The 25,061-nt window shown below is 38.7% G+C and overlaps 2 non-coding genes across 2 annotated transcripts; one reads left to right on the forward strand and one right to left on the reverse strand.

The window, feature by feature from the left end:
- Positions 1–701: 701 nt before the first annotated feature.
- Positions 702–808, forward strand: LOC118489584. Its single transcript, XR_004887606.1, has one exon. It is a non-coding gene; the product is annotated as a small nucleolar RNA R71 (small nucleolar RNA).
- A 1,527-nt stretch (positions 809–2,335) lies between these two features.
- LOC118489585 lies at positions 2,336–2,442 on the reverse strand. The gene has a single exon (XR_004887607.1). It is a non-coding gene; the product is annotated as a small nucleolar RNA R71 (small nucleolar RNA).
- Between the last annotated feature and the right edge of the window lie 22,619 nt (positions 2,443–25,061).

Genomic DNA, 25,061 nt, shown 5'->3' on the forward strand with positions numbered 1-25,061 from the left:
GAGAAATTTTGGGCTAGTTGACTTATTTGTTTTTCTATGTTTTGAACACTAGCTTGTTGATTTCTAAAATTTGATTCTAATTGTAGAAACCTCTCTGAGTTTTTCTTTTCAGTGTCGGAGATGAGGCGAGATATAGTATCTTCAAGCCTTTCTCGTCCACCTTGTTGTTGAGGGAAATTTTGTGACTCATTTCTTGGTTGTTGAAAGTTTGTTCGTTGGTTTTGTTGGTTACTACTATTGCCGGGTCTCTCCAACCAAGGTTAGGGTGATTTCGCCATCCTTGGTTGTTGGTGCCCGTTGGAGGACCCGACGGCCTAGGTCTATTATCAATGTAGCTTACCGACTCTTGTTGATCGTCTGTTTCTTTCATACAACTCCAATTTTCATGTGGCCCACCACACCCTTCACAAGCCATAACCGAGACTGTTTTTGTCATTTCCAATTTTTTTATTTTCGAAGAAAGGGCCTCGATTTGGGCTTGTAAAGAAGTGCTTTCATCAACCTTATGGGCGCCCGGGGCAATAGATTTATTGCCTCGGGGAGTGTGCCACTGAAAATTGGTTTGAGCAATTTCCTCAATTTGATTATATATTTCATGCGGGCGGCGATTACCTAAAAGTCCCCCGGAGCTAGATTCAAGTGTCTGCCTTGTATGTGGCAACAACCCATTATAGAAAGTGGATACTTGTTGCCATATCGCAAGGCCGTGATGTGGACACTTTCGCAATAGCTCCTTGAACCTTTCCCTAGTTTCATATAAGGATTCCTCGTCCTCTTGTGAATATGTATTAATCTCAGTCATTAATTTAGCCATTTTAGCGGGAGGGAAATACTTATATAGAAATTTTTGGGCTAGTTCATCCCAGGTGTTTACCGATCCAGCTGGGAGGGCGTTAAGCCAAGCTTTTGCTCGGTCTTTCAGTGAAAAAGGAAACATTCGGAGGCGGATGGCGTCATTTGATGCTCCATTGATCCGAAAAGTATCACATATTTCTAAGAAATTAGTAATATGTAGATGGGGATCCTCGTCCGCAAGCCCATGAAAGGTTACGGAGTTTTGAAGCATCTGTATCAAATGCGGCCGAAGTTCGAAGTTATTGGCTTCAACATTCGGTGCGTTGATAGCGGCGCCGAGATTACCTACGGTGGGTCGTAGATAATCCATGAGGGTACGTTGGTCCGCCATTGGAAGTGGATTCCCCAAAACTTTCTCTTGGTTTTTGGCTTTTAGTCTTTTTCTGAGAAAGCGTTCGGGTTCTTCTAGAGGTTCTTTTATGTCCTTATTAGAACTGGAGCTCATACACTACATAGGGGTGGCGTCTGGTTCCAAGTCCTGCAATAAAACAGAAAAGAATGCTGGTCAGAAGGTTCACCACGGCCCCGTGCTCAGTGAACACGACCCGTGGTCGGAGTTACAGTGATTGTTTTCCAAATCCTTGTGTCCCCTTGGCACACCACCTCTCTCACAAGGATTTTAAGAAAGTTAGGAATCAACGGCCTAATCATATTTTTATTTTTCTTTTTAATTTTTTTTTAGGATTTTCATAGTTTTTCAGCTTCTGCAGAGCTCAGCACGGGTCGTGCCTGGTCGGACACGGGCTGTGCCCAGCGTTGTTACTTGCAGTTTTTAGTTTTCCAAGTTACAGAAGGCTGACCACGTGGCCGTGTCGGTGCAACACGGGGCCGTGTCCAACTCTCCAGTAACTGGGATTTGGAAAACAATCACTGTAACTCCGACCACGGGTCGTGTTCACTGAGCACGGGGCCGTGGTGAACCTTCTGACCAGCATTCTTTTCTGTTTTATTGCAGGACTTGGAACCAGACGCCACCCCTATGTAGTGTATGAGCTCCAGTTCTAATAAGGACATAAAAGAACCTCTAGAAGAACCCGAACGCTTTCTCAGAAAAAGACTAAAAGCCAAAAACCAAGAGAAAGTTTTGGGGAATCCACTTCCAATGGCGGACCAACGTACCCTCATGGATTATCTACGACCCACCGTAGGTAATCTCGGCGCCGCTATCAACGCACCGAATGTTGAAGCCAATAACTTCGAACTTCGGCCGCATTTGATACAGATGCTTCAAAACTCCGTAACCTTTCATGGGCTTGCGGACGAGGATCCCCATCTACATATTACTAATTTCTTAGAAATATGTGATACTTTTCGGATCAATGGAGCATCAAATGACGCCATCCGCCTCCGAATGTTTCCTTTTTCACTGAAAGACCGAGCAAAAGCTTGGCTTAACGCCCTCCCAGCTGGATCGGTAAACACCTGGGATGAACTAGCCCAAAAATTTCTATATAAGTATTTCCCTCCCGCTAAAATGGCTAAATTAATGACTGAGATTAATACATATTCACAAGAGGACGAGGAATCCTTATATGAAACTAGGGAAAGGTTCAAGGAGCTATTGCGAAAGTGTCCACATCACGGCCTTGCGATATGGCAACAAGTATCCACTTTCTATAATGGGTTGTTGCCACATACAAGGCAGACACTTGAATCTAGCTCCGGGGGACTTTTAGGTAATCGCCGCCCGCATGAAATATATAATCAAATTGAGGAAATTGCTCAAACCAATTTTCAGTGGCACACTCCCCGAGGCAATAAATCTATTGCCCCGGGCGCCCATAAGGTTGATGAAAGCACTTCTTTACAAGCCCAAATCGAGGCCCTTTCTTCGAAAATAAAAAAATTGGAAATGACAAAAACAGTCTCGGTTATGGCTTGTGAAGGGTGTGGTGGGCCACATGAAAATTGGAGTTGTATGAAAGAAACAGACGATCAACAAGAGTCGGTAAGCTACATTGATAATAGACCTAGGCCGTCGGGTCCTCCAACGGGCACCAACAACCAAGGATGGCGAAATCACCCTAACCTTGGTTGGAGAGACCCGGCAATAGTAGTAACCAACAAAACCAACGAACAAACTTTCAACAACCAAGAAATGAGTCACAAAATTTCCCTCAACAACAAGGTGGACGAGAAAGGCTTGAAGATACTATATCTCGCCTCATCTCCGACACTGAAAAGAAAAACTCAGAGAGGTTTCTACAATTAGAATCAAATTTTAGAAATCAACAAGCTAGTGTTCAAAACATAGAAAAACAAATAAGTCAACTAGCCCAAAATTTCTCCGAGAGACCACAAGGCGCATTACCAAGCAATACCGAAACAAACCCAAAAGCGCAAGTTCATCTCATCACATTACGAAACCGCACCGTGGGTCCTACGGAAGTGCCACCGCCTACCGAGGAGACTATACCGCCGCCCCTACAAGAGAAGGGTTCCCCTCCATCACCAGAGCCTACCAAGGCTCCTCGAGTTCCGTACCTCGGTAGGTTAATCCGTCAAAAGACCAATGAGCAGTTCGCAAAATTCGAAAGTCTACTAAAACAATTGATGTCAACATTCCTTTTATTGATGTCCTAACCCAAATGCCCAAATTCTCTAAGTTCATGAGGGACTTCCTCACTCATAAAAGGAAAATTGAAACTTTGCAATTAGTTAACTTAGGCGAAGAATGCACTAGCCGACCTTGGGGCTAGCATTAACCTCATGCCCTCATCAATGTTCAAAAGACTCGGCCTAGGAAAAACGAGTCCTACAAAAATGAGCATACAACTTGCTGATCGATCCGTCAAATTCCCACAAGGTGTCATTGAGAATGTTCTAGTCAAGGTGGACAACTTCGTTTACCCGGCCGACTTTGTCATACTTGATATGGAAGAAGATACCGAAGTCCCCCTCATACTAGGGAGCCCTTTCTCGCCACCGCATAAGCAGTGATGGACATGAATGACGGAACGCTCACTTTAAAATATGGGGATAATGAAGTAAAATTCGGGGTTGGGAAGAAGAAGGAGGACGATGACACGGTCAATTACATGAAGGTTATTGATTCGAGTTTGGATGCTGCTCTCCGACGGTGCAACATGGGATGCAGAACATCCCACTCAGAAAATATATAACCTCACCTTGGGTCTAGCCAAGGACCCTTATAAACGTGGCGCACCACGGAGGCATTCCGCGGAACTATCCTTAGTTTACTTTAATCTTTTAGTTTTAATTTGCAGGAATAAAACACACTCATGGTGGTAAAGGATGATATGGGAAACGAGAAACATGGCCCCATGCACAAGAACAAGGCCACCCGACAACAATTTCTCCATTACAGTAAGTTCAGCACGGGCCGTGCCCAGCCAACACGGCCCCGTGCTGAACACCCTGCAGAAAAATGCCCAGTTCAGGTAACTGGACACGGGCCGTGTTCACCGGACATGCCCCCGTGTCCAGGCTTCTGTTTCTTTTCTTTAATTATCGTTACTGGCACCTGAACACGGGGCCGTGTCCAGACCGCCAGTAACATAAATTTTTGCTTTTAAACACCATGTCACACATTCAATCAACCTAAAAATTTATTGTTGGGACACATTAAGGACAATGTGTAATTTAAGTGTGGGGGGATGCTAAAACCTTGAATTTTGCAAGTCCTAATAAGAAGCCTTACACAAAACTCTATTGGAACCGCTAATCACCCCAAATTTTTTCAAAAATTTTCATTTTTTTTTTACTTGTCTAAAGTTTAAGTTGGGAATTCTAAGACTAACAAGGTTATATTTTTACAAATTTACAACCGAAGCGTCGTGATAAAAAGAACCAACATAAGAAAATTATGAAACGGCATGACAAGCTTAGTTAAAATTCGATTATATATACTTGATCACATAAAAAACCCATTCCCACAAAAAGTGAGTTTTGAGCCTTTATTGAGCATACAAATATACATCTTTACGCTAAATGCTCATTTTTCGTTTCTTGTGTGAATAGCCGCTTGGTTCTTACGACTCTAGAACTTGCCACGACAATTCATTCCCGGTCCTTACCAACTTAAACCTAAGTAAGTATATGGAGGCATTAGGACTAACCCTTTTTCTTTCAACACCATTATTTTTATTTTTTTTACCTACCCAAAAATCCCCCTAGTTAACCCCTTTGAGCCTAAACCTTTTTCATTTCTTACCCCAAAACCCTTTTTACCCACCAAAAAAAACCCTTTTATTTTTACCCCTTTATTTTAGTAACTAGCTCGGTTTTCGTGTGACTAAAAAAAAGAATTTTACAATGAAGTTAGAAATAAACAAACAAAGCTCCTAAAACAAAAGCTTGTTTGAAGAAATACTTCATTAAAAATAAAAAGTCACTAAAACAAAATGTTTTACGAAAACCGACGCTTTTTACGCTTTTCGCCCTTTTCTACTAACCACTAACTCAACCACCCACCTTTAGCCCAAGCCTTCACCCAAAAAAGTCCTCTTGATATTTACAAAGGTATAAAGTTAAAAAGGAGGAGGATTGATTGCTTGGCAAGCCTATGGTAGGAATAAGTTCCATGCCGCTCTCGAGTGATTCACTAAAAAAATACACCTTCGGCCGAGTGTGAGTGATTTCTCCCGTGAGGTATGTGAACTTGTATATAAATGGAATTTTAAAAAGGCATGCTATGCCCAAATAAGTAATTTCTCTTATGAAACGTTTTAAATAAATCATAACGAATAGGATTGTAAATAAATAAAAATAAAACCCAATAAAGATCTTGGATTCCCGACACTCTATGACAAGCCAAAACCTTCTCTTCTACCCATTCCATTTGGGAGTGTAAGCCACATATTAAAGAGTTTTGCTTGAGGACAAACAAAAATTCAAGTGTGGGGATATTTGATGTGTGTAAAATGCAACATATAAATTACATCAAATGAGGCATAAAACTAACCCTTTTTAAGTACTAATGTTGGAAAAAGAGTGTTTTTGTCTTCCTTTTGTATTTTCAAGATTAAATGTGCTCAAATTAAAAAAGAAGCAAAAAGAAAGCTAAATCTAACATAAATACAAGAAAAGGAACATAAGTGGATTGCCCGACCCCTCGACAGCATCCTTCCAAGCAAAACAGAGAAGGCAGAAGACTGAACACGCCCCGTGCTCAGCCAGCACGGGGCCGTGCCCAAGAAGCAGCAGATAAGACAAACCTATAGAAGCTTCTATTGCCCACCACGGGGCCGTGCCCAGTGAACACGGGGGCGTGGCGAAAGTACTGCAGGCGCATTAATTGTAATTGCGAATTACAATTACTGACGAGAGAGATTGTCAGACAGGCACGGGGCCATGCCCAGCGGACACGGGGCAGTGCCCAGGCTTCAGTTCAGCCTATAAATAGGAGTGCTTGGTTTCATTGCAACTCATCCCTTGGCACACCACATCTCTCACACTTCATCCACCATCCACCACCATCACAACACCATCATCCACCACCATCATCCATTGTCCATCATAGAGTGTGTGAGTCGTCTCGGGATCCAAGATTGATCGTAAGAGTTCTTGACAATCAAGGCCATGTTTGCCTAAGTCTCTTACATCACTTGGTGAAGACAAGTGTTTAGTATAATACTTTTTATTTTTAATCTTTTGCACTTTTTATTTGCTTTTGTATTAATGACTTTAATAACTAGCTGCTTATGTTGAAGGTGATTCTTCCTTATCGTTTGTTCGTGGTGTCTTGGCATTATTTTACTGTCTATATAAAATAAAAGATTTTCACCATTCATATCTCCACGGTCTATATGGAGGTATGTTGGCTAACTGGTCGGGGGTTAAGGGAACGGTTTGGTAAGGGTCTTGCCCTTGTTCAGCGTTTAGAGGTCCTGCAAGGGACCTGGGTCAAATTTAGTAGGATCTCCTTCAATACCCAAAGGTATTGGATGGCGGGGATCCAAACTCTTTGACCCCCTCATAAGTTAACTACTATTAATACTATAACCCGGCTATTTAGGACTGTATCCCTGCTGACTCAGACTACTTAGTCGAGGGTAACGTCACCTCCAAAAGAGGGGCCTACCATAATTTGCATTAATAACTTAATTCATTATCTTTCAATAATCCGACCCTTTAGGATTGTATCCTTGCTGACTCAAACTACTGGGTTGAGGGTAACGTTGCCTTCAAAAGAGGGGCCTACTACAATAACTAAGATAATCTCTTAAACTAGTGCAAAAGTGCGAAAATAATCAAAGGTTATACTAATACACGAGTCGGATCCAAGTGATTCATCTTGTCTATCTGTTTTTATTTTTATTTTATTTTTCAGCATTTAGTTAGTTTTATTTTCTTAGTTTAAAAATCTCTTTCTAACATTTTGATTTGGTTAGACGTTGAGGATAAACCGGTACTAAAAGCTCTTGTGTCCTTAGACGACCTCGGTATCTTACCAACACTATACTACGTCCACGATGGGTGCACTTGCCCATATGTGTGTTTAGTGTTAGTAAATATCGTGTTTTATAAATTTAAAACTTGGCTAAAAGTGTAAAAAGGGCTTAAAATATACATCCAAAATATAACACACTTCACGCACATCAGTGCCGATTTCATGAACACCAAACCCTAACAGTTTACATCATCATCAATCACAAATCATCCATAAATCATCATTTAGAACATATATATCATAACATCATGCAACGCACAATCAATAGTTAAAACACTAACCGATTAAAGAAGAGAGCAAGGATTGATCCAAACACAAAAGCTTCGGTGAAGAGAGGTGTGCTTGTCGTCGGCTTCGAGAGAAGAGAAAGAGAGAGAACTAGGGTTTGGTAAACTTTGTGTGTTTTGGTGAAGTGTAGAATTTATACTAACACACTAGGTGTTATCCGAACCAAGGGAGTGGGCCGAACCCGTCATGGGCTGCCCTTGATTCGGATACAAAGAGTATGGCCCGAATGGGCTTGTGCGATCGGTCAAGGGTTGTGTGACTAAGTTACATATACATACATATCATACACCAACACGTAACCAAATAAAACATACATACCGTTAAAATCACATATCACATAACCAAATAGAGTTCATACAGGTTACATCAAAGTACAAGGAGAGGTTTGAAATACGAGTTGTCACACTACCTTTCGAGAGATAAGCATCCTGATTATCTATTTTATGTTGTGTTTAGAGGCTTTCGTCTTTGGTTTGTTTACATAGTGGAACATGTTTTAAACAAATTTCCAGTGCATGTGTTATGAAATTTCAAGTTTAAAAATTAATTATTAATAAGTGAATCCAACGTATGAGACCTCCGGGTTCAAGGCGTTTTTCACACACACACACATATGTATACACACACACACACACCCTAGGTTATAGTTAAGTGTATGTGTATTACATGAGTTATATAATGAACATTGTTTGATTGCAAAGAACAAGTAGACAAATAGGTGTGTTGCTAACCATCCCACAAGTTTGCAATCTCTTGCTCATAGTAATTGACGAGTGTTGTCATGTATATAAATATATACCAATTTGAACACAATTTCAAGATTTAAATTTGTAAACGTGATACGATACAATCACTCACTACAACACATTAGGGAAGGTTCACCCACTATTGAAATAATATAGAGATGGTAAGATACCAAGATCGTACAAGGACACAAAGCTTTTAGTACCTAGATGCGGTCAACTTTTAGTTAAACTAAAAATATAGTTGATTTGAAATGGTTTTAAATTTAAATTTCATAAATAAAGAAAGCAAAAGATAAATGTTTGAAAAGAATCAAAAGAAAGAATCACTTGGGTTTGATTTCCCCTTAATGATAGGATTAACCCCTTTTATATGGATTTCCAAACGATCACCATATGAAAATAAAAATGTCTCCGGTTAAGGTTACCAAATCATTCTCCTCTTTGGAAAGTTCTCACGGTCACTCAACATGTAACAACCACCTAAAGTCGTTCTTTGAAGAAAGAAAATATGTCTGTGTTAATGCCATAAAATGGAATGACCCCAGTTACAAATATCACGACCGTTAAAAATATTGGAAAGTTACCACGATTGTTATCTCATGATAACAACCACAAAGTCGGAATTGAATCAAATGAATATCTCTTATAAAGGATTTAGAATACCCTTTACTTCTACCCCCACCCCTTCAGCCAATTAACATGCTTTTTAACTACATAGAACAGACAACATGAATGTTTAAATTAACAAACACAAAATGAAAAGATTAGTTTAAGTGGTTTGGAAAACTCACTTTCAATATAGAAGATTATTTATTTAAATTCATTAACATGCACCAAATGGTTGTCCATGATAAAAGGGATTAAAGACTCATTAACGGTTCATCTTCTCCAGGTGATGCAAGACCTTAGCCAATCATTGGTTTAAAGATAAACAACATCAAACTTATTTGATTAGACATAAACATACAAGATTGAATTTTTAAAGGATGTTCTTACAATTGTGGACCAATAAAAACCAAAATAGTAAAATCAAAAATGAGAAATGGGTGGCAAAGATGTGTTTAATGGCAGTGTGGTGACGGCGGATGGGTGGATGGTGTAGGTGATATGGGATGCTTTCAAATGGAGGAAAAATGGTTGAATTTATAAGCTAATTAGAAGGTGGGGCATGACCCCATGCCTGGTGAGCCACGTCTATTGTCAGTATATTCGGATATTCTGTCAGGTTTCTTGAAAGATGTTAAAGTCGAATTTAGGACATGGGGCGTGCATGTAGTCTTGGAGAGGCACGGGGGTGTGGTTTAGTAGAAGTCAAATTTCTGGGCTCCACAACACTTTGTCTTCACATAGGAGTCAACAACACATGGGTGTGTTTAATTAGGCACGACCCCATGTTGCTAGTCTGGGTTCTTTTTTTTTTTTTTTTTGAGGAATTAAGCACAGGGGGCGTGCTTCAGCAGTTTTCTTGTAAAACTTAATTTTCAATGCAGGAGTGCTTGTTTTGTCATTTGTTTTTTGTTTGTCTCTGAAAATCAAAAGTGAACAAATAAAGCACACATTTACCATATTAAACAAGAAAACAACTAAAACTGAGCCCTAAATGATGTGAAATATATGTTTATCAATACCCAACCTGCTTCTAGGGTGCTTGCTAATTTGGTTTTGTTTTTTTTAGGAACCAAACACATGGGGCGTGCTTCAGTGATTTTCTTATCTAAACTTGATATTTAATGTAGGAGTGCTTTTGTTGTCTTTTTATGTTTCGTTTGTCTTTGACTCTGGAAATAAAAAGTGAACAAATAAAGCATGCATTTACCATACTAAACAAGAAAATGACTAAATCGAGCCCTAAATGATATGAAAGATAATGAAAGTCCCGAAATGAGATCACAACGATATTACACAAGTTTGTTTGGTGGCGGAATCACACAAACAAAATAAGATTCAAAAGAATAAGATGAAGAAGAAAGATTTTTGATTCAAAAGATTCAACTTGCATACAAAGATTTGTCTAATACAAGTTGCCAAAACAACGAAACAACATTAGCCCCTAATACATCATTTACTATTTATAGTAAAGTTTAGGGAGCACTCCCCCTAAACCCTAGGCCCATTATCCTCCTAAGCCCACTCTAATACAAAAACTTCTAGAAGCATGGTCCATCATTAATTAATTACTAATCCATAAACCTTTAGGGCCTAACAATCTTCCCTTAGGTTTATGGGATTAGTGCTGATTTAGCTTGAAGGACCACCATATAAAGGAGCAACATCTTCAAATAAACGATTGCCAATCACATTCCCAACCGCACTTGTCCATGACTTAGCGCATTCCTCGTACTGATCATTGGTGCTTATTTGGTTTTGACCCAAGATCTTGATATCTTCTTCGTAAAGGCTTATAAGATCCAACGTGTTTGCTAATCGATTGGATTGTTCCTTTGTCACGATCACAACTTTGGCCATTTTGGGGGCGTAAGCCCAGAACTGGAAAGTCTTGAGAATTCCTTTTGCAAACTTGCGAGCAACTGGAATGATATTTTCCTTGTCAGTCGGTGGCCAGATAACAGTCCTGGTCGTTCGCTTTGTGTGTGGATCACGAACGCCATGACTTTCTTCAAGTATGATTGGGCCACCTTCATGTTTTAAAAGTTGTTCTTTACTTATTTTTCCAGTTTTGCGTGAAATGCCCAACTTCTGCCTCTCTGATTTGGATCTGAATCATGATAAGGAGCACGTAACAAGCTTTACAAATCAATCTTCGTCCATGACTCGAACTGAGATTCTTTGGCATAGTATTCCCTGTGACCACTTGCACATGTTATCAGTCACATGTTTTTGTCCTGATCGTACCTCCGGTTTGTGACCTTTGATTTGTTTCCAACTTTGTCGTAGTGACTCGAACCTAGCTCCATGACATATCGATCAGACTATTTGGTTGGATATTTAAGTTAGAAGTTTTCATCCAGAGGATTCATGTCTTGGTTCTTCATGACCAGCATCTGTTTGTTGCTCTACTTCTTTGCTGGCTGCTTTCTTTTCTTCTTTGGTTCGGCTGCTAAATAAGCATTTAGGCCTGCTTCATGTTCAGCGTCGGCCGCAGCCCTTTCTTCAGCTGTTTGTTCGCCTTGAGCAACATTCGTTGTATCATCATCTCTATCAGCAAACTCATTTCCGAATTTCTTCTCCAACTTCGCTTTCAGATCATAAACTAAAGACATCAGCAAGTTCACATCACCTTGAAGTTGCTCTATTGTTTGCTCTTTGCTTCTGATTTGTGCTTGCAATGACGATATCTGAGCATCTTTCAACGCTGCATCTTGTTCTAAAACTATCACTCTTCTCTACAGCTTTGCCACATCAACATCCATATCTTCGTCGCTGTCACCTTGCTCAATGAACTTCATTTTGTCTGCAGCAAAGCGCATGGCTGCTTCATTATGCTCAGATACACCGGCACCACTAGAACTGCCCACATCAAACCTGACGCGCTTGAGCTTTCTGGTTGTGATCTGAGAGTTGTTTTAGGAAAATCAAATTCAAAATCAAAATCAAAGTCTGGTGTGTTTGTATCCTGAGCAGCAACAGTGATTTCTGGATCGATTTGCAAAGAGTGCTCTGGATATGTACTTGGGCCTGTTTGATGAGTATCAGGAGTTGGTTCGGTTCTTGGTCTTTTGCTTGAAGCTTGTTCAGCATCTTCTGTCGTTTCTTCTTCACCACGAGCCTCTGATTCAAGAATAGTTACTGAAGGAGGATTTTCGATACTATCCTTTAACGATTCAATTAAAGCTTGAAGGCTTTCAGCTATCATCAACATTGGTTCTCTAACAGGTTCCTATGTTTTCTTAGACACAATAATCTCCACATCGCTGTCATCATCAAATTCTTCTTCATCAGTTACTAACACTTCAGTTTCTATCTTGGTACCAGCACTCATATGTTGCACATCATGCTCTTCGGCAACTGTTGCATTCAAAGATTTAGTTGCTGGCACCACTGGTCCAAATTTACTGTGTTTCTCCAAAGTAATCCTTCTAGTGAATTTATGTTTCTTTGCAGTATCTCGCTTTTTGCATGCATTTTTGAAACATCCTGGACCCATTGGCTTTAAGTTCAAATGATTCGTGCTCTTGACTAGCTCTGGGTGTTTGGCATCTAGAATCATTTGGATGAACCTGGGATATAACATGAAGAACTTCTTCTTCTGATTTTCTAACATCTTCTTCATGTTATCGAATATGAATGCTAAAAAATTGTAATCCCAGTTATTCACCAGCGCGACAAAAGCAGATGCTTGCGTTTGATTCAATTGACCAAGCCCACCCTTGTTTTCTGTAATGCACTACAAGAAGATGTGTACAAGTAGTCTCAGTATGGCGGAAATAACTTCTTAGAACCATTGGGTAATCTCCCTCATAGCTCATCCTTCGTAATGCTTTGACGACCCTTTCGTGTTCAAATGAAGTTGGATGATTCGGCTGATCACCAAACTTTTAAACTTCACGTATTGTGGCTTCAGTAATGATGATCTCCTTTTTCTACACCTTAGCCTCTATTGACCCTGCACCTTCCGCTCATGAGGGATGGCAATGGGTCGGGTTCGGGTCGGGTATTGGTAATCCCATACCCGTACCCGGTTATAAAATCGCGTCCCATACCCGACCCAATACCCGTCGGGTATTTGTCGGGTAATTACCCGTCGGGTATCGGGTATACCCGCGGGTATCGGGTTTACCCATTAGATAAAAGATATACGTTGGGATTTCTAAATACATTTTTTTACTATAGTAATTATTATATTATTTTATTAATACAACAACTATTATAAATTAAAAATATACATTACAAACATATAAATTTTATCCTAAATTAATAATAACTTTATAATACTTATACACTCACATGCATATACTTCACAACATATAAAATATAAATACTATTATCAAATGCATATAATAAAAGAAAATTTTTTTTTTCATATTATGAACACACTAAAATAAATCACTAATAGACAAGGTTTAATAGAAAATAAAAGTATAAATTAAAAAAATCGGGTATATAGTTCGGGTGAACGGGCATGTACTTTCGGGTAATCGGGTCAGGTATCACCTAATCCCATACCCGACCCATACCCGCGAAAATTTTTAAAACTAGTCCCATACCCAGCCCAATACCCGTCGGGTATCGGGTATACCCGTCCCATTTGCATCGGGTTTCGGGTATACCCGTCGGGCTCAGGTATTTTTGCCATCCCTACGCTCATCTTCTGTTGACTTTGGCTAATAGCCAAAAGTCTTTAATACAGTCATGGCAGACTATAGGATTCGTCTTCTGAGCATGCGTGATTCTACAGTCGTTTAGCCCAACAATCTGAGAGATGAATAAATCGAAGTATTCTGTTGGAGGATCAGACAAGTATCCGTGTTGATTATGGAAAAGTTCCACTGCCAGAGGACTTTGATCTGCCATTGCTTGAGTCATTTTCTGCACAAAGATTGACTATGTTAAATATTATTGACGCAAGTTAACTTAGTTGAAAAGTTGATGGGTCAATAAACGTCAACTAGTCAATAAGTCAACATAAGTCAACAGGTCAAACAGGTCAACGGGACAATCGAGAGGTCAAGGGGTCAAAATAGTTCGAACTTTGGCCAAAAGGGTCAAATACCATTCGAAATGGTCAAGGGTTAAGTTTAGGGGGTCAACTGCATTCGGGTGAACCTTTTGCACTGTTTCGAATGAATCCTTTGCACCGTATCGAATGAACCTTGTTAGTCATTCGAAACAGTTCTGGCATTTCGGATGAAAAAGTCAGATTCTGGATAATCTTGTGGATTATCCGAAATGCATATTGGTTGATCCGAAACTCATCCGAGATGCAAGTTGATCATCAAAGTTCATCCGAGATCCATCCGAGATGCCTGCAAACCTTTTAGTGCGAGAGAAAGAATCCGAGATGATCAGAAATGCTAAGGATTGAAAATATGTCCGAGATATGACTCGAATGAGAAAATAACACATTTAATAGTGTTTCAGATTGGGCCTGTATTTCATGGGCCAGGCCCATCTCGGAACAGTGGTCCTAAATCCATCCGAGACCATGGGTCGGATTTAATCTAGATTTTTTTATCCGAGATGGTGGGTCCAAATTCTGAATAGTGGACCCCAATCCGAGACAGTGGGCCAGACAATTATTTTATTATTTTATTTACTTTTTCGAGATAGAAAACATCTTTCTCAAAAACGACGATCCAACCAACCGAGCAACCCTTTTTAAACACAGAGGAAAATAATAAAATAACAATAATAGAATAATATAATATATGTTTATTTGTATGCACATCAGTAATCAGTACCCAACCTGCTTCTAGAGTGCTTAGCAGCTCTCGTCGTAGTCATCAATTCTTTAGAAAGTTTCTTACTTTTTCTACATTGTTAGCCAATGAAATATTGAAAATTTCAAACTATACAAATATTATCCCACTACAGATATAAAATCTGTATAATGGTATTTACTTAAAAGTCCCAGACATGACTCGATGACACATGCATTCATCAAATGGAACAAAATTCAAAAAAATAAAATAAAATAAGCAAACATACAAACATGATGAGATTACAACTCAAATTAATTGCACATGCCTTCCATACTTAAAAGTTAAAATAACAGTCATCCAATAATGTCAATTTGGAACAAACAACACTTATATTCATGCAAATGAGAACTTCGAATAATGAATGTTACAAAAATATAACAACTTAATTTTCAATTGACTATAATAGTAATGATGATTTCAATTTGTGTAGTTAAGATGGAATTCAACCTTTTCCAACATTACAAGCTAACCAAATAGCCTGCGGATCAGCATAGAATGGAAGATACCTAACTCGAAACAAAGTAGCAGTAGAGATGATTTATAAGATGATTGTATGTAAAAACATTTAGGTGTAGGTGATATTTATATAGGAAAATCATGATTTGAATAGATATTCAAGATCATAATAAGGAAATCTCTACAACCTTTGTGCTTTCTTGTAGTCAAATTGGCCCTTTTTCTCTTTTACTATCTCTTTTTGTAACTCGTGGATATAAGGTGTTTCTTCAGCTTGCTTTATTTTGAGTTACACATGTATAAGTTGTTGAAAACACTCTTCATGTAATATTCTAGAAATCTCATTATCAAGTGGGTACCAGGTACCAGAAATTTCAGTGGTAACCATTGGCGAAGCTTGGGGTTTTTATGAGCCGAGCTCGAGCTTAACATTTCAGCACATTAAGATAAACAATTCAAACAAAACCAACTCGTTTAACTTCAGGCATGGGCCCGGCTAGACTCATTTTCAGCCCTAGTAGTAACTGCCCCTCCCCTTGATGTCGTGTGTCTTGACTATTCTTCATGTAGTTTCTTGGCCGATTCGTTGGTGGGGGCTTTTCTTGTGTGCCGCCTCTACCCTCTAGATGCATCTAGCGCACTCTAGCGAAAACCAATACATGAGAATAACCTTATCAATATTTATCGACCATGACTTGTTGGAGTAATTTAAAACGGGATGTAATATCTCAAGTTTACTTGAAATTTTTTTTTTTTTTTGAAAAGTAACTTCCATAACCAAAACCAACGAAACACCAAACAACCACCAAGGCGGAGACTGTTAAGGCAATACAAACACTAATCACGTGAAATCGAAATTACACCATTTCTTCCAATCCACCGATGTATGTTTGAATCTATTTCTAAACCACAGAAATCCTAAAACTTTGATATCCGCCACAATAGAAGCCACCGACACCGATTTATTTGAAAAAATCTTTTCATTACGAGCCTTCCATATCCGCCAACATGTGATGATAACTATGCCATAAAACACCTTTCTCTTCCAATCCGAACCAGGAATCCTCTTGCGATGCTCTATCAAGTCATGAATATCGAAAACAAATATACTAGGAATATTACAACACCCCGAGATACATTGCCAAATCCCAAAAGTAAACGCGCAAACTGTAAAAAGATGCTCAGTTGTCTCTTCGTATCTTCACAAAAAACGCAAAGCTCACTACCCATCTGAATATTTCTTCTCCTTAAAGCACTTTTAATCAGAATTCTGTCCATTTCTACTCACCACCAAAATATGTTACACTTATCCGGTAGCCACTTGCACCACTCCATCTTGTACCAATTGTCTCGAACGACTCCTTTCTCAATCCAAGCCTTCACGTCAGCCAGTGGAGGATCTTGACCAAAAGTTTCGAGGGGGCATAAAGTGATGTGACCGAATTTTTTTTCCTATCGTTATGTTTCGGGTCGGGTCAGGTCGGCTATTCGATTCCAGTCGGGTCAAATAATAATAGTTCCAAATAAAACTAATAAAAAAATCATTCATTCAAATGACTCGTTCTTGCACATAGAAAAACTAAATATTGTATAATAAATAAAACACTTATATATATATATATGTATATATATATAATGATACAAGATAAATGGAACCTGGACGAAGAATTACAACTCAGCCCGGCGACCTTTAAGATTTTTGAATTCATCAATTATGTCTTCCGAATCAAACTTATCAGAAATTTCTTTTTCTATGTAAATCACCAAGCTGTTTGCGAGATATTCATCTGCCATTTTATTGCATTCCTATAATCCTATTAACAATTAACAATAACTATAAAAGAATAAAGAAAAGAATTGTTACCCAAATGTTGGTGGAATCGTGAATCACTGAATTGCAAATGGATAAGGATGGCAGAAGTTACCGGAGAACTGAAAAAACAGAAGTTAGAACCAAAAGTCTTGCGGCAGGATTGCAGAAACAAAAAGCTACGATGGCTGGGAAAAAGATAAATAATATTTGATAATTAATAATTTGGTATTAAGTTTGTTGTGTGGTGGGTAATCTAGGGTTAAACAAATAAAATAAGAGTTAAAATATATTTACCAAATTACCCACCATTTAGGAAAAATAATCGGGTGGGCGATCCTATATAAATTTTAAATTTTCGGACGAAAAATCAGACCATATACACACTTCTAGCCGAAACATTGGGGTGGGCGGGTGCACTCCCGGGTAACCATAGTGCTTCGCCCCTGACGTCAGCAACCGTAAATGATTTTTCCTTGTTAGCCATCCAGTACCTGTTGTCTTTCCTATTCGTTAAAAACCGATCATCGTTCTGTAACCTGTTATCCATGAATTCCAAAAAACTAAATAAGGAGTTCAAGATTTCTTTAAAACGAAAAACTAAGTTAGCAAGTAAATTGATTAGTAATTTTCTTTTCTTGTAGGAAAATAAATGTCATATACTAGTAAAATGATCATGTTTTTTCTTTTATTTATTTAACCAAATAGTTATTAAAAGACTTAGTTTGAACACGAGATCTATGAACGTAAATTTTACTTAGGCGAGTTCAAAGGGTCATGCATAGTAATGTTATGACCCCGAGATCTATGGACGTAGTTTTTAACAGGAGTTAATTGCCAAAATCGTTCTTAAGGTTTGGGTATATTTGCCATTTTCGTCCAAAATGACTTTTTTGTACCAAATAGCCCCTCACATTTGTAACTTTTTGCCATTTTCATCAAAATGCCTAACTGGGTTAGAAACAACCGTTTGATGAGGGTTTTTTCTTGAAATTTCACAAGTACATGGCTTGAAATGTAATTTCTTTTTAAACTCTAACTTTATAAAAGTAAAGATTTACATGTAAAACAAATTGTAGAATTATATAAAACAATTGTGGATAAAAAATAAAATACTTAATTAATATGTATTGGTGATACTCCTTGTTCATAGCTGGAAGGCTTAAATAAGCCATGAATAGACACTGTAACTTTATAATTTAACTCGATCATATGAATAATTAATGAAAATTTGTTTAGACCTGCTTAAATCTAACACAGATGGCTTTAGATCTAACACTCATTACAGAGATTCTAATTCAAATCATAAAGTTTCCGTTCTAATTTTCGACAAACCGTGCGGTGGATTCAAAACATAGAGTTTCCGTTTTGATTTCCGACGAACCATGCGGTGCTGATTCAAACCATATAGTTTCCATTTAAATTTTGGCGAACCGTGTAGTCTCGATGTAGGTCGTTTGACCGCACAAGTGACGATGACAACCTTTAGCAGGCGAAAATTTGTTGAACGAAGCTGGTCAAAAGTTGTGTCACAGCAGAGATGAGATCCTCCACCGGATTTGTCACCGGCGAACTCATCAAAGGCCGGAAGTTCTTACGAATTTCATGTGTTGATCTAGCTTTCTTCTTCTGATTCTGAACATGATATCTTCATCTCTTTCTTTAAGCTTAGAAGGTGACATTCCGTGTTGGTGCATAATGTCTAAAGCCTGCGTCTTTGTAAAGTTAGATTAACGTATACGGTCTAGATAGGTTATTTTGTATTAGTTCAGGGGTTGAAAGTGTAATTATATGAAAGTTATGATGTTGGACCGCTTTTGTGACATATGTCCACAAAAGCGAACCAGGCTGGATCGCTCATGTGGACATGTCACATGAGCGGTTCACAAACTCTATAAATACCCCTGAAGTTGTCTTCATTTGTAACGTTGTCTTGTACTCTACGTCGAACTGCTGACCGTGTGGCAATCGTTATCAAGTGAAGAAAAAGTGTTTAAAGTGTGAATTCATCTGTTTCTACTCCTTTCTGTTACGTTTATCTTTGTATCATGCTGAAAATGTGTTTCCGCCACATTTTCAGTAAGCACTAGCTCTGATTGACTCATTCGTGTGGTCAAAACTGATCCTACAATTGGTATCAGAGCTAGGAGCTCGATTGCAAGATCAAACACATCGTTTTCGTACCAGATTTGAGCCGATTCAGATCCGATTTCACTTATTTCTTCATCTTCTATCTACTTTTCACGTTTTTCATTGTTTTTCGTCAAATTGAACAGGTAAATACGGTCCGTTTCGTCTGATTTTTGGATATGTTGTGCGCATAGACCCGATCTAAAACCCTACCAAGTTTCAGATCGAAATTCCAAGTTTTTCGGGTCGAAATCGCAGTTTTTCGGGTCCGATTCGCGTCAAATAGGTTGGTCCGCTCGTAATGCATTGTTTTGGTTCGCTCGTGAGGTAAGAAACTGGTTCGCTTATTTGTCTTTTAGGACCGCTCATATGTCATCTCTGAATCGCTCATATGTCATCTTTGAATCGCTCATGTGTCACCCTTTGAACCGCTCATAGGTCAACTGGTGAACCGCTTATAGGTCTTTTGTAGAACCGCTCATATGTCGTCTTCTTCATAAAGACTGACTTTTAAACAGTTGTCGGACACTTCTAAGATTCTTGGTCTATTTGATTGGTTTAAATTGAGGCCTAATGAAATTTTAGAATAGTTGTTGTTGTTGTCGGTTACATTGCTAGTTGTTGTTGTGTGTTTTGTGCCACCATTAAATCACATCGGTGTTTTTGGATTACATCATTGCACCGTCCCACTAAGGTTCGAAACCCAATCAAAGGTGCCGTCCCATTTAAATTGTTTTGTTGTTGGCAGGTGGTCAGTCAATTAAGTGGTTATATTGGAACTTGTAAATGATTCTCATTTAAAAGGACCCAGTCATTGTTATAAAAGGCCCAATCACAATTTGATTCAGTTTGAGAGTTTGATATTTTTTTAACTGATCATTTGTTTGTGTGGTTGCAGGAGATTCGAAGTGTTTTTACAAGGTGCAAATATTAAGACATTGAAATTTTGTGGACTTCGAACTTAAATAAAAACTTTAATCACGTCACTTAACAAAGAAAGTGAGATGGTATTTGATGAACAAGAAAACTATTATCTTGAAAGATTTAATGAATGGCATCACGGATTTCTAGATGAGGGTTATAGAAAAGTGAGCAAAGATGGATGGGCAAAAAGGTTTAAATATTTTGTGTGTCTGAAAGACGAAACGTTGGAAGATCTTAAAGATCGATATAGTATCTTACTGAATTATTTGAAAGATCATGAGATATATCCGTCAAATGCTGAGAAATTAGAGAAGTTTGCAGATGCATTACCGATTGAATGGGGTGAATGTTTGAAAAATTTAAGGGAGGACTCAAATTTTTCAAAACTACCTCTAAATCAATTCATCAGCAAACTTAAAGCTCATGAACTTGAAATCAGAAAGAAAAAGAAAGAAATGATCAAGGTTTTGGAGAATAATGTGCTAGATTTGGGTTCAGATGTGATTGAGGAGATGATCAAAAGGGTTGCTAAATGTGTCAGGGCAAAATATGTGCTGAAATACGATTTCAAACGAGGTTGTTATATTGATAATGACGGAAGTCCTCTTGATTTCGTTAAAATCTTTTGTGCAGGTACATACAAAACAGAGGAAGAGCAAGTTCCAAAGAATGAAGAATTTGTGAAGAATGAATCTTCAAGTTCTGAATCAGTTTGTACCAAATGTGACAACTTTAAGACTGACAATGACAAACTCTTGAAGGATGTGGAAAGTTTGACATTGGAAGTCAAGAAGTTGAAAGATGAGAAGCAAGCTGATGATAAACAGATTCTTATGATTCAGGAAATTTGTGAGAAACTGAAAGTTGAAAATGACAAACTGTTGGGTAATTTGAACAGTTTGACATCAGAAAACAAAGTTCTTAAAAGAGTTTAGAAGGAGACTTGGAGGAGAAGACTTTCTAGAGAGAGAAAGTAGAGAGAGAAAGTTGTATATTTGTGATTCTTGTACCGTACACGTCAAATTTAGCAATGGAATCACATTAGTAGTACGTTATCGTGTGTTCGGTCACGTTCGTTCACGAATTCCGCACGTGAAACGTTCGTTACGCAATCGAACGGTCGAAAAACCGGTCCTACAATTGGTATCAGAGCCAGTTGCGAGTTAGTTGCTAGATACGAAGTGGTTTTCACGGACTTTTGTAGATCTGGACTGATTTAGCGGTGGAAATGGACTGAGATTTGGACAGTAGGTGTGAAACACAGTAATATCAAACCCTTGAAAGTTTCGGATCAAAATACAGACTAAAAGTGACTTAAAAACCCTCGTGAAAGTTGGATCGCTCTGACGTCATCACTGGATCGCTTTTATGGACCACTCCTAAGTACAGTTTTAGCTGGATCGCTCGTAATTTTAAGTTCTGGATCGCTCCAAATGGCTATCTTAGGTGTTGGATCGCTTTTCTGGACCGCCTGAAATACTATTTTCTGAACCGCTCATTTGTCATCTTCTGAACCGCTCATTTGTCATCTTCTGAACCGCTCATTTGTCATCTTCTGAACCGCTCATTTGTCATCTGTGGATCGCTCTTTGGACAGGTTCTAGGATCGCTCTTTGTGCAATTTTTCTGGATCGCTCTTTGTGCACATTCTCTGGATCGCTCATTGCTACTGCTGTGGATCGCTTATTCAACTTCTGTAGATCGCTTATTCAGACTGTTTGAAAAAGTTTTCCGTTACAACTGAAAATGGAAAGTCAGGATTTCTATAACATGTTTTCGGGTATGGGAGCGACTCAAAGTCAAGCAAGTATCATGCAAAATGTCAGTCTAGAAAATGAACTTGGAACGATGCAGAAGCCTCCCAAATTGATGAGTTTGGATGAATATTCAGGATGGTCTGAGAGGTTCAAAAATTGGGTGCAGGCAAATCACTTGGAGAGTTGGATAAAAATAGAAAGAGAGTATGTTCCTCCAGTAGACGGGTTGAATATAAAAAAGACAATTGCCAGTCTGACAGATGCAGAGCAGGTCGAATTCAAAGCCGAGAAAAAGATGATCAGCATCTTACAACAAGCAATAAAAGAAGATATTTTAGTGTTACTACAGCACAAAAATAATTCACAGTCAATATGGCAAGCATTAGAGAAAAAATTCAAAGGCAGCGCGTCAATGATTAAAAGTAAAACGGCATTGCTAAAGAAAGAGTTTGACATCTTCACAGGGATTAAGGGTGAATCAACAAAGCAGCTTATCGAGAGGTACTGTCATCTGGTGTTAGAGATGAGAAGGTTGGACATCGAGAAGACAAATGAAGAGTGGATAGACAAATTGTGTGATGCACTTCCCTATGAGGAATGAGGAACGTATGTGATGATGTTGAAAAACAGTTCGGATTTCGTGAATTATAGTTTGAGTGAGTTCATAGAGAAAATTGAAGCTCATGAGTTGGAATTGGTGAAAGTCAAGAAGATGAATTCAGCGAATATGCCACAGGATTATCTTTGTATTACAAGAGTAGTCCGGTAGTATCGAATGTTCAGAGTCCGAAAATTCAAACTGGTTTTAGCGCAGACAACACTTCATCTGTTGCTCCAAATGCCTATCAGTCAAGTCAATCGACTCCATTTTCCAACTACGAGCCAAATGTCAAAGTCTCAGAGCCGAATTCTCCTCAAAGTTCTACAGGGTCAAATCAACAGATGTTTGTGTCCGGTGTGCAGTGTAACATTGCGGTTAACATCAAGAATGGGAATGAAATCACCGAGAATGCAGCCAAGCAGCACATCGCGTTACTGGCATCAGTTCTAGAAGCTTATGAAGGTCTAGTCGCTGGAAGGATCGGAAATCCTGATATGACTAAAGAGGATTATGATCAGATCGATCCGGAAGAACTGGAATTGATAGATATTAAGTGGTGTATGGCAAGTTTAGTTCGAAGAGCTCAACGATTTATGGAAATCACTGGTAGAAACAGTTTGTCGGGTCCGGATCAGAAACTAGGGTTCGATAAGACCAAGGTCACCTGTTTTAAATGCAAAGAGAAAGGTCATTTCAAGCGAGAATGTCCGAATCGTGAGGTGAAAAATCATGAGAATCCGTTTACCAATGATTATTACAGACAAGCTATATATCATCGCCCGAACCAACAGCCTACAGTTCAGAGACCTCAGATCGAGAACAAACCTGAGAAGGCGTTGATCGTAAACCAAGATGATGAGAAGGTTGCATCTGGTTTTAGTTGGGACAAGTATATTCCAGGAAAAGACGATCAAGCAATGATGGCTGAAGTTGTGGAGATTACCGAGACGGGTGCTGAACCAGAGGTTTTCGAGAAGGTAGTTACTAAGAATGTTGGTGAAGAAGTTACTGAAATTGTTGAGTCTGGCTCTGAGGTGGTTGATAAAGCAGTTACTGAAGCTGTTGAATCTGTTTCTGAGATCATGGTTGAAGAGGTTGTTGAAGTTGTTGATCAGGAGGTTCCGGAGGTCGTTAAAGATGTTTCTATGGAAGATTCTGCAAAAGCTGAGGAATTTGTATCTGATGTTCTTAGTTTTAAATCTCGACGGGAGGAATTTGTCTATACTATGAAATCAATTTTACCTCCTAACGTCTTTGGTTCTTTTGCAGATTATTTTGAAGATCCAAGAACCGGAACATGCCCGAGATTCGAAGCAGAGAAAGAAGAAGTCGAGGAGATGATTGATGTGTCGAAGGAAATGACTGAAGAAACTCTAAAGGAGATTGCAGATAAAGCACTGATGAGCAAATTAAAAGAGGTAGATTCGGACATTCAGGAGTCAGTTGATAAAGTGTCAGGTCTAGGAGAGGAATCTGGAGTCTTAGAAGTCAACATGGTCAAGTCGTCTGAGTTGGAGTCAAATCCTGTTGATAAAATTGTTTGTGAGAATGAGATTATAGTAGAAAAAGTTTCAATCTCTGATACACCGTGTCAACGTTGTTCACAACCATGCACGGAGTGTCTTGAAAAAGACACCATGTATCAGGAACTGAAACAACATGCAGATCTGATGAAGTTTGACTTAGGGCAATTAAAAGAGGCGTACGACACATTGTCTAGGTCAATAAAAATAATCCAAAAAGAAAGTCTTGAAAACGATAAAGCAACCAAGCTGGCACAATCAACTTTATTTGACAAACAAAGAGAAGTAAACTTTCATTTAGACACAATCGCATCTTTAAGAAAAGAGCTTGAGTTGACTAAAATTGAAAATGATAGAATTGATCAGAAATTGATGAGTTATGTGGCGTCATCATATGTGTTAGAGCAAATAGTACCACAACAACCATATGCTTCACCTGCCTTTAACAGTGTTCCACCCCCAATGTGGAATCATTATACACAGAAATATCCAGATGGGGTGGAAGCTGCATTAAACATCAAACTGAAAACACTTAAGAATGATTTACCTGATAACATTGATATAACGTTTACTGCGTCTGACATTGACAACGAATCCCAGGTAATCAAAAATGTTATTGATCAGGTGTTGGACGATGATAGTGAGAAATCTGAGATGGCAAAATCAGTGGAGTCTGGTAGTGAGTCTGAGGAGGACGGAAACTTTTTAGATCGTTATTTGACAAAAACGGATAAAAGTGTGGATGATGATTCAATTATGGTGGCTTACACTATGATTGGATCTGACAAACTTTACTCCAACACCGAGTTTCCGCTTCAGAATGTTAAATTTGAGAATGTTCAGAAAGTGTTTAAGCTGATTGAGCTGAGCGTAAATGAGTTAAAGAAAAATGATTTCTTTTCAAAACTAAACAAATCAGTTGGTTCGTCACGTCCTACTAGTCCAGAAAAGGTAGAGGGGGTGGGTAAAAACCAAAACAAGAAAAATCAGTTAAAAAATAAAGGTCTTGGTTTTGAGAAGAAAATAACTAAGAAGTTGGTGAAGCCAAAAGATGGAATTGATGATGTATTTGTTTGTGGTCCGAGCACTGAGACTGAAAAAGAGTATATTTTTAGTCAAAAGGCCGTGGACGATTTCAATGTAGCGCAAAAGCTGAAAGCAGAAACTGTTGGTAGCACA

The sequence above is a fragment of the Helianthus annuus genome, chromosome 17 (genome assembly GCF_002127325.2).
Source record: "Helianthus annuus cultivar XRQ/B chromosome 17, HanXRQr2.0-SUNRISE, whole genome shotgun sequence".
Classification (NCBI taxonomy): Eukaryota; Viridiplantae; Streptophyta; class Magnoliopsida; order Asterales; family Asteraceae; genus Helianthus; species Helianthus annuus.